The sequence below is a fragment of the Solanum stenotomum genome, chromosome 6 (assembly GCF_019186545.1).
Source record: "Solanum stenotomum isolate F172 chromosome 6, ASM1918654v1, whole genome shotgun sequence".
Classification (NCBI taxonomy): domain Eukaryota; kingdom Viridiplantae; phylum Streptophyta; class Magnoliopsida; order Solanales; family Solanaceae; genus Solanum; species Solanum stenotomum.
Genome location: NC_064287.1, coordinates 50363028 through 50371356, shown reverse-complemented (window position 1 = coordinate 50371356; position 8329 = coordinate 50363028). Strand labels below are relative to the sequence as shown.

The following is an 8329-nucleotide window of genomic DNA, read 5'->3' as shown; positions in this document are numbered from 1 at the left end:
AATGTGCTATAGTCCTTTTGCTTACTGTAATACCAATTCATGACACACACAGAAACATTAACGGCAGTTAAGGTGTCTTATATGTGTTAGGTTTGTTGTTATGTATTAGGATTTAGGATTGTTTATCGAGTTGTATCTTTAATGCCTTCTGTATAAACTGGAGTAGGATCATATCATTGTCTTCAAGTTGGGGTAACTCGGAGACTTGAGAATATAAACCTTGGGAGGTTTGTGTAGTTGTAGGAATTGGAGTTAATTACAGAGTTAGTAATCTTAAGTTGTTGTTGGCTCATTGTGTCGAGTAAAGTTTGGGCTAAATACAAGTCATGTTTTTTTTTACATCCTTATGAGTGGGGTGTTTTCCACGTAAAAGTGAAGTCTTCTTTATCTTTTGCACTTACTGTCTGTTAAGAAACACGTTAGGCAACTTGTTTCACTTGTAGGTACCTTTCAATTGCTATGTAAGCTTTGCACCGCTCTAACCACCCATCACATTCAAAATAATGTGCATATAATAGTAGAAATAACTCACAAGTTTATCTGTATATCTCCTAATATGACCACTGTTTTCTTGAGGAAAACAGTTCAGCTGATTGCTGCAATGGTTTGACCCAACAGATCAGTCCAAATTAAACATCTTGCATCATCTTGAAATTAATAGGAGTATTCAAGTGTATGTGAATATTTGTTATCGCCTCGTATATATACATTTGTCATTCTTTTTTATAGATTAAAAAAAGGAAAGTACATCACATAAATTGGGACACAGAAAATAGTATTTGGCGTAATACATAAAGAAGATCCTTAACTTAACTTCAAATTATAACTTTGACCTTTACTTTGATAGTGTACAAAGAGACACTTTAACTATCCAAAATTTAACCAAAAAAACACTTGAATATTTCAGGCAAAACGTGTGATATACAAATGTTGTGACGTGGATAAGTGAATCACTCCGTTGCTGCCAACTAACTAAAATAAATACACCTAGACTTTAAAAATAATAAAAATAAATTATAATATAAAATTAGGTGAAAGTGAAAACAAATTTATTTTTAGGAAAAAAAATTAGTACCTCTTCCCCTCTTTCTTCTCATAGTAAGTAGCAAATTACAACTACGAATTTTTGGAGGCAAAAAAATAAGCATAGAGTGCTAAAAATTATTAAGTAAATTGGTGCACTTAAACTGTTTGATAAATTGTCTAAATGAATTTTTCAGAGATTTTTGTCAAGTTTGAGTAGCAATCTGACACCTAATCAAAATGTAAGGAGTCTCTTAAGTGTGGATCAGAGTCATTGATTGAGAGTCTTCGGACTTAAATTATATGCTTACTTTTTATTTATTTTTCCATCTATATTATTATTGAATATGTTCTTCATTTGGTGTTTTTTGGTCATATTATTGTACACTTATTTGTAATTGTTGCATTTTGTTACTCATTACATACATGTTTCCTTAGAATTTTAGTCATTCTAACATATTTATTAAAAATCACATGGAACACACGTGTTCAGAAACTAGTATATACTCCCTCCATTCCATATTAAGTTAATTTTTGAGGTGTTTCACACCCTTTAAGAAAAGTAGATTAAGACATAAATTGAACCTAGTTTTCCATTTTTACCATTAATAATTATTGTCAAATTTATGACTAAAATAACTAAATATTAATTAATCACTAATTCTAATACTAACTAATGAAGGGTAAAATTGGAAGAACACTCTAAAAGTAGTCTTGAAAACTGAACAATTAAGTTAATTTGAAAAAAGAAAAATGTCTCAAAAATTAACTTAACATGGAATGGAGGGAGTATATAATTTGGGTGTGGTCCATGAGACCATGACCATATATATTTTGAAAGAAACTCCTTTGCAAATTCCAAATTGGAACGACGTTTCTACGGCCAATGTTGAAATACTATTCTTGTCCTGATTAGGAGACTTATTATTTCATATATAGATAAGTCCCTTTGAGAACTAGAGAGCTTAAGTTAAAGATTAAGATCCAATAATGCATACAAACATTTGTCTTTTTTCCACAGGGGACCATATTATATAAGTATATATAAAGTATATTTGTTTGTTGAACGAAGTCTTTCAACAAATTATATTTTATTAAGCCACCCCTTTGTTGGTACCATCTTGCATTAAGTAATTGTCTTTGTTTATATTAATATGATAATACATATAAGACGACACTTTGTGTTTAGGTAAAGCAATTAGTAAGTACAGTTTCCTCGAAAACGCTGACTTACATCAGTCTTTGAAAATAATTAGTTAGTTTGTTTTACTTATTTTTTTTGGTTTGTTTCAAAAAGAGGTATCTTTATTTATTTTTTTGTAACTCTTTAATTTTACTCGCTCTGTCTCTATTTACTTATTCATATTTCATCTTTTAGTTGTCTCTATCTACTTATCCATTTTAATAAATCAAGAAATGATTAAAAAAAAATTCCTATTATACCCTCATTTAAACTTCTTGAAAATTTCTAATAAGCTGTAATTCATCCTTTTTGAAACCAGACATACATTTATTATACATGGGGAGTTACATAATCCTTTAAGTTACCCATAAAGCATTTTGCTAATTTATGAGTAAAAGTTTTGAACAATTTTTTTACTCAAAAAAATGGATAGAAATAATCTTGAAGTTTCAACTAACTCCTACTAAAGTAAAAGGCTCACTTATATTGATTGAAGATCCAAAAATTATTGAAGTCAAAAATTTAAAAAGGAAAGATGAAGATCGAATAGAAGCATTAGAAGCATAGTGAAGATACAAAAAATTGTAAAAGTGTATGTTGTTTCCCTCCAATTTGTTTCACTTGAATTCAAAGAAATGACTGTAATTTTGAAGTAAAAAGTTGTCATAAATACAGTAAATAAACTTATGAACTTCTCAGAGCATTGATTAGTTATCTTGAGTGAATTTATTTTGGAATTGTAAATTGTACTATAAGAGTAAAATTGTAACTTTACTATGCTAATCATTATTACCTTAATATGTGTGTCATTTCTAAAGTGGACAACTAAATAGGAACAGAGGGAGTAATTTTATATCTAACATATTGTATAAAGAAACTATACAATACTCTGAGGTGAGGAAGTGAAGAAAGAAACTACAGTACTCTGTATTGCTCTTCTTTCCCAGTCCACAACAGTTTTAATTCTTGTGTAACAAGGATGTATTTCAACAATGAATTGTCTGATATGAAAGATATGGTCTCCTTAGCACGCTGCAAGATTCAAATAGTGTGGATATGAGCAACACCACTAATGGTTTCAAATACTTCAAGCCCATCAAGAAGTTATTGCCAAATGAAAGTAGTGTTTGTTGAAGTTGTATCAACTTAAAAGAATTAATTTAATATATATAAATCATGAGTGCATGTATAAGTACCCTTTATTTGATTTACTTATATGAGTCATTTAAATTGGAAATTTGGTAGAAAATATTAGTTGAATAATATGTATATTGTATTATAAAATATAATATGACAATAAGTCTACATCAATGTATTTTGTGTGAGCATGAAACACCATATAAAAAATAAATTCATATTTCAAATCAAGCCTTTTCAAATTCAAGTGCACCTAGATATCACCATCTCGACTTCTTCTTCCCCATGCAGTCCATCTACCATTTTTGAATCCATGTTTTTTATCTTTTAGTTTGTTGTTGCATCTCAAAATCCATAGACTTCTCAAAGGAAGATTATGATAGATAATGTAAGTGAAGAAACTAACATAAAAAAATTCTTTACCTTTTTAAATTTCGTATCAAATCAAAACCAAAAAAACAATTTAAAATGGGGGAGTACTTGGAAATCAAAGTACAATGATATTCCTAAACCACTAGAAATTAGAGCAAATCCTTACTATTAATAAATTGCAACTATTCATTTAAACGGTAATTGCTAAACCTAGTTGCCTTAAAGCTCAGAAATAAATCATGGGAAAATTACGTGGAAAAACAAATATATACTAGTTAATTAACTAATATAGCTATAGTTTGAATTAATTTTGGCTTGCAGCTTAATTTTAGCTATAATTACGTCTCATGTCCTCTTTTATACATATACAAATACATATTACACACACACATATATATAAATACAATTAGCCTCTCTCCACTCTCTGTCATTTCTTGCTCGCCTCTCTCCTCTCTCTCCCAATCTCGCTCGCCTCTCTCCTCCTTCCCCCAATTTTGCTCGCTAGATATACAAATACATATGTATATCAATTATATATATACAATTATCTGACAAATATATATATACAATTCGCCTCTCTCCACTCTCTGCCCTCTCTCACTCGCCTCTCTCCTCCCTCTCCCAATCTCGCTCACCAGATATACAAATACATATGTATACCAGCTACATATATACAATTATTTGACAGATACATATACAATTCACTTCTCTCCATTCTTTGCCCTCTCTCGCTCGCCTCTCTCCTCCCTCTAACATGTAGCTACGAATCGTAATTAACAAATTATAACTATGAAGCATAATTAAGTTTTTTTTGAGTGGCTGTATGCAAAAATTCCCCATAAATCATTTCGTTTGTATTATGGATTTTGGCAATAGGCCCAAATGACTCTGTATTTGTTTTTTCTCATTTATCAATAAGAAGTCTCTGATATTTTATTTTTTAAAAAAGAGATCAAAAACATTTATAGTTTTTTTTAAAAAAAAAACTTTGTTTGTCACTTTCTAATATTTATATTTTCTCCCAAAAAAATTGTTTGCTAAATTGATTGGACCATCTGAAAATTTTTATCCCACGCAAAAAAAACAGTTTATTATAAAAATTAAAAGGAATAAATCAATGGACACGGCCTCGATTTATAAGAGCGATTCTATCCATCGATATTGACCCAATTTTTTGCAGTGTTATATCATTTGTTATTGTTCTTATCTTGCATACTTATTCTTTCATAATTGTTCTTGTATTTTATTTTTTGGAGCATTACATTGTAGACAATAAAATTCACGTCGAGAAAACAATAATCAAGAACGGAAAATTATGCAACAATCGTTTTATTGATTTAAGTGTGAGTGTTTTAATCTCTATGATTCCTCTGAATTCGCCTTTTTAAATATAATTCAAGGGCTTTAAAGCTTGATCTTGAATCTTCGATAAATTTGAATTTTGAACTTTATCTTGATCTTGACTTTTGCTTGAATTCAAGGGCTTCGAGCTTGATCTTGAATTTGATGGTCTTGATCTTGATCATTCTTGAACTTGAATGCTTGAATTCTTAAACTTGTAGCTTTATAGAGAATTTTATGGCGTTTGTACCACAGATTTTCTCTAGCTTCTTGCTTAGAATTTTCTGTGTCTTTTCTGAATTATGAGGACCCCTATTTATAGTTTTAGAATAGAGGAGTTGCGATTGAAACAGGATTCCCTTCGGCCAATCAGATTTAAGTGACATGTAATATGGGCTTTATGGAGCTGGCTTGTCATCTTTGACACATGTCATGATCCTATTGGCTTCTTGTTTGACTTGGAATGCCACGGCATTTGCCACGTGACACTAAAAGAATGGGCCTCTAGGATAAGATGACATTGGGCTCATCTATTGTAACCCAAATCAATTAATTTTGACATTTATTGGACTTGAATTATTAGCCAAATTATATTAATCCATAATTTATTTGGGCTAGTATATTTATGAATTTAATATATTCCGAATCATTTTATAAATTTATATTTAATAAATTTTAAATGATTACATACATACGACAATTGAACTATTTAAACAATTATTGCCAGCTGTTACAATTATTTCACTGCCCATAAGTCATATCATCGGTAAGGGCTGAGCTATCGAATACAACATAATTCAATAATTTAATTTTAATTTCAATTATGATTATGTGTATATATTGAAAATTTATTTAGTTTGTATATATATATAATATATTCAAAATTCTATAAATTATTTTTTTTTTAAATTCATAAATTCCAAAGTTATCTCTGCTCTTTATCTCTCTGCCTTCCTTGAATACTTTTGAATATGCATAATGTTTAACCTGTCTTTTAACTTGGTCTCATTTTATATTTATGCCCTCTAATGTATGTGCAGTGGCGGAGCCACATTAGAGTTAGGGGGTTCATCCGAACTCCATTCGGTGAAAAATTATATTATTTATATATGGTTAAAATAATCTTTTAAGTATATATAGTAGATGTCGAACCCCCTTCGACTACTTCGTGTGTCTATTTTTTCAGATTTTGAACCCTCTTATTAAAAATTTTGATTCCGTCACTGTATATGTGTACAAGTAGATACGTAAACTTGTGTAATGTTTAACAAATAAACACATGAGTCCTACGTGACATAATACACGTAGGACGCAAATTACCATGTAAGATGCCATATAAGATGCATCTATTTATGTGTATTTAAAATTGAAGAATATGAACATGGATCGAGATTAAATTAAATGATATATTTATGTATAATGCCTTTCGAATAAGTCTTTTGCACTTTATCTTAGTGCGCCAGCAATGACTTTGTTTTTTTTTCGTTTGTATGGCCCAACTCCTTCAAAATATCTTACGCGTAGTGGAGAGACCTATTTCTTATCTTCTACTTCCTCTTTATGAATTTTTTTTCTTTTTAGCTTAAAGTTATACTCACATACATATTACTATTTATTCTAGATTAAAAGTTTCAAAATATAATTCCTTTTATTCTTAAATTTAGTGTCTGGTCTAACACTTTCACATAATTTGAAATTTGAGTAGTATACATTCTATTCACGGACCTCCATCATCAACAAATAATTGTTGGTTGTAAAATAATGAGATAATACATAAATATTTTTTTTAACGTGGCATCAGCGTATCTCACGTGGATTGTTAGGTTGGTCATGTGTCTACTAATTCAATTCAATTTTATACTAGTTTAATACTTGTAAGTTAACAGTGAGATGAGGAAGTGAAGAAAGAAACTATAATACTCTGTATTGTATACTCAATTGTTCTTCATTGCCAGTCCACAACAGTTCTAATTGTTGTGTCACAAGGATGTATTTCAACAATGAATTGTCTGATCTGAAAGATCGCCTCCTTCTGCATGCCAAAAAATACTCAGATGCGGTATGGGATCGAATAAATTTCTTTCTATGGAGTTAAAATTCCTTGATTGTTTTCTCCATTTGAAAAGCTTACCTTTTGCAAGTCAATCTGGTATGCTAAATGTCTCTCAGAAAATGATAGAAATTTGGAAGATTCAGTGTCCAGATTCATTTCCGTACATGGAGGTAATTTCGAAGACGAACGTGATTATAAAGACTATGTATGTTGATGAACTTCGTAGCTGCCCGAGTTATAATTCATATGATTCATTTGACAACTGGAAGGAGGTAATTTGGAAGACTAAGCAAGAATTCAAAGCTGAATACTCCTTTCCAAAAACATCACTTGCAGTCAACAAGCAAATGTATAGAGCCTCAATATAGACGTACTACTTGTTATACTCTTGCTTTAATTGAGGCTAGCCACAACGCAATGGTTGTGTGGTTGCATTTGCCAGTCTATGGCAACGGAAATCAAGACTTGGCTCCAACTGAAGTCAGTCGTTTGCTTTCTGATTTCATGGAAATGAAGATTAAGTCCATTCAGCCAGGCAACAGTATTTATATTTATGTCCTGCAAGCTTTGAAGTCAACCATATCACAAGCTCAACAGAAGCATGTAGCTGAGAGTGGCATTGTGGAGACTCCAACACACAGTCTGACGGTTGGTTTGAGTGATCAAATGGCTAACCTTCAGGAGATGCTCTGCCTATTGGAACATCACGAGTCAGCATAGTTATTTAGTCGTATTAAGTTTGAGCAGTCCCTATCCCTGTTTATTTAGGATTAAGTTTCACCAGTTATTGTCTAGTTAGGTTTTATTACTTCAGTTCGTTTAGGAGTCTTTCCGCTGTAATTCTATTTAAGCAACTTTCTGTCTTCATTAATAAATTATCGTCTTTTAACTTACACCCAGTCTTTATATGGTATCAGGGCTCTTCACGCTCTAACGAGAACGATCCAATTTTTTTTTCCTTCCTTCTCCTCACACAGATCAGCAACAATGACCAATCCCAATGGGAACAACAATGGCAATAATCCAACAGTTGTCAATGCTGATAACACAATGGGTAGTAACATAATCATTCAGTTCAATCCTGCTTCCCAACTACCCATTAAACTAAGCGGTGGTCACAACTTCGCCACCTGGAAAGCCCAATTTTCCATGCTTATGTATGGCTACAACCTCTTTGGCCATCTCGATGGGACCACTCCGGCCCCCAATCGCACGATTGC

General features: G+C 31.3%; 4 protein-coding genes across 6 annotated transcripts in view; 2 read left to right on the top strand and 2 right to left on the bottom strand.

Annotated features, from left to right (window-relative positions):
- LOC125868254 (sphinganine C4-monooxygenase 1) overlaps nucleotides 1-8329 on the bottom strand; it is a 128120-nt gene that overhangs the window by 6808 nt on the left and 112983 nt on the right. The window lies entirely within an intron of this gene.
- Nucleotides 1-8329, bottom strand: part of LOC125868253 (sphinganine C4-monooxygenase 1-like) — a 185393-nt gene that overhangs the window by 80821 nt on the left and 96243 nt on the right. The window lies entirely within an intron of this gene.
- Nucleotides 1-8329, top strand: part of LOC125868247 (putative late blight resistance protein homolog R1B-16) — a 144236-nt gene that overhangs the window by 85478 nt on the left and 50429 nt on the right. The window lies entirely within an intron of this gene.
- The window catches only part of LOC125868262 (putative late blight resistance protein homolog R1C-3), a 22771-nt gene that overhangs the window by 11837 nt on the left and 2605 nt on the right, over nucleotides 1-8329 (top strand). The window lies entirely within an intron of this gene.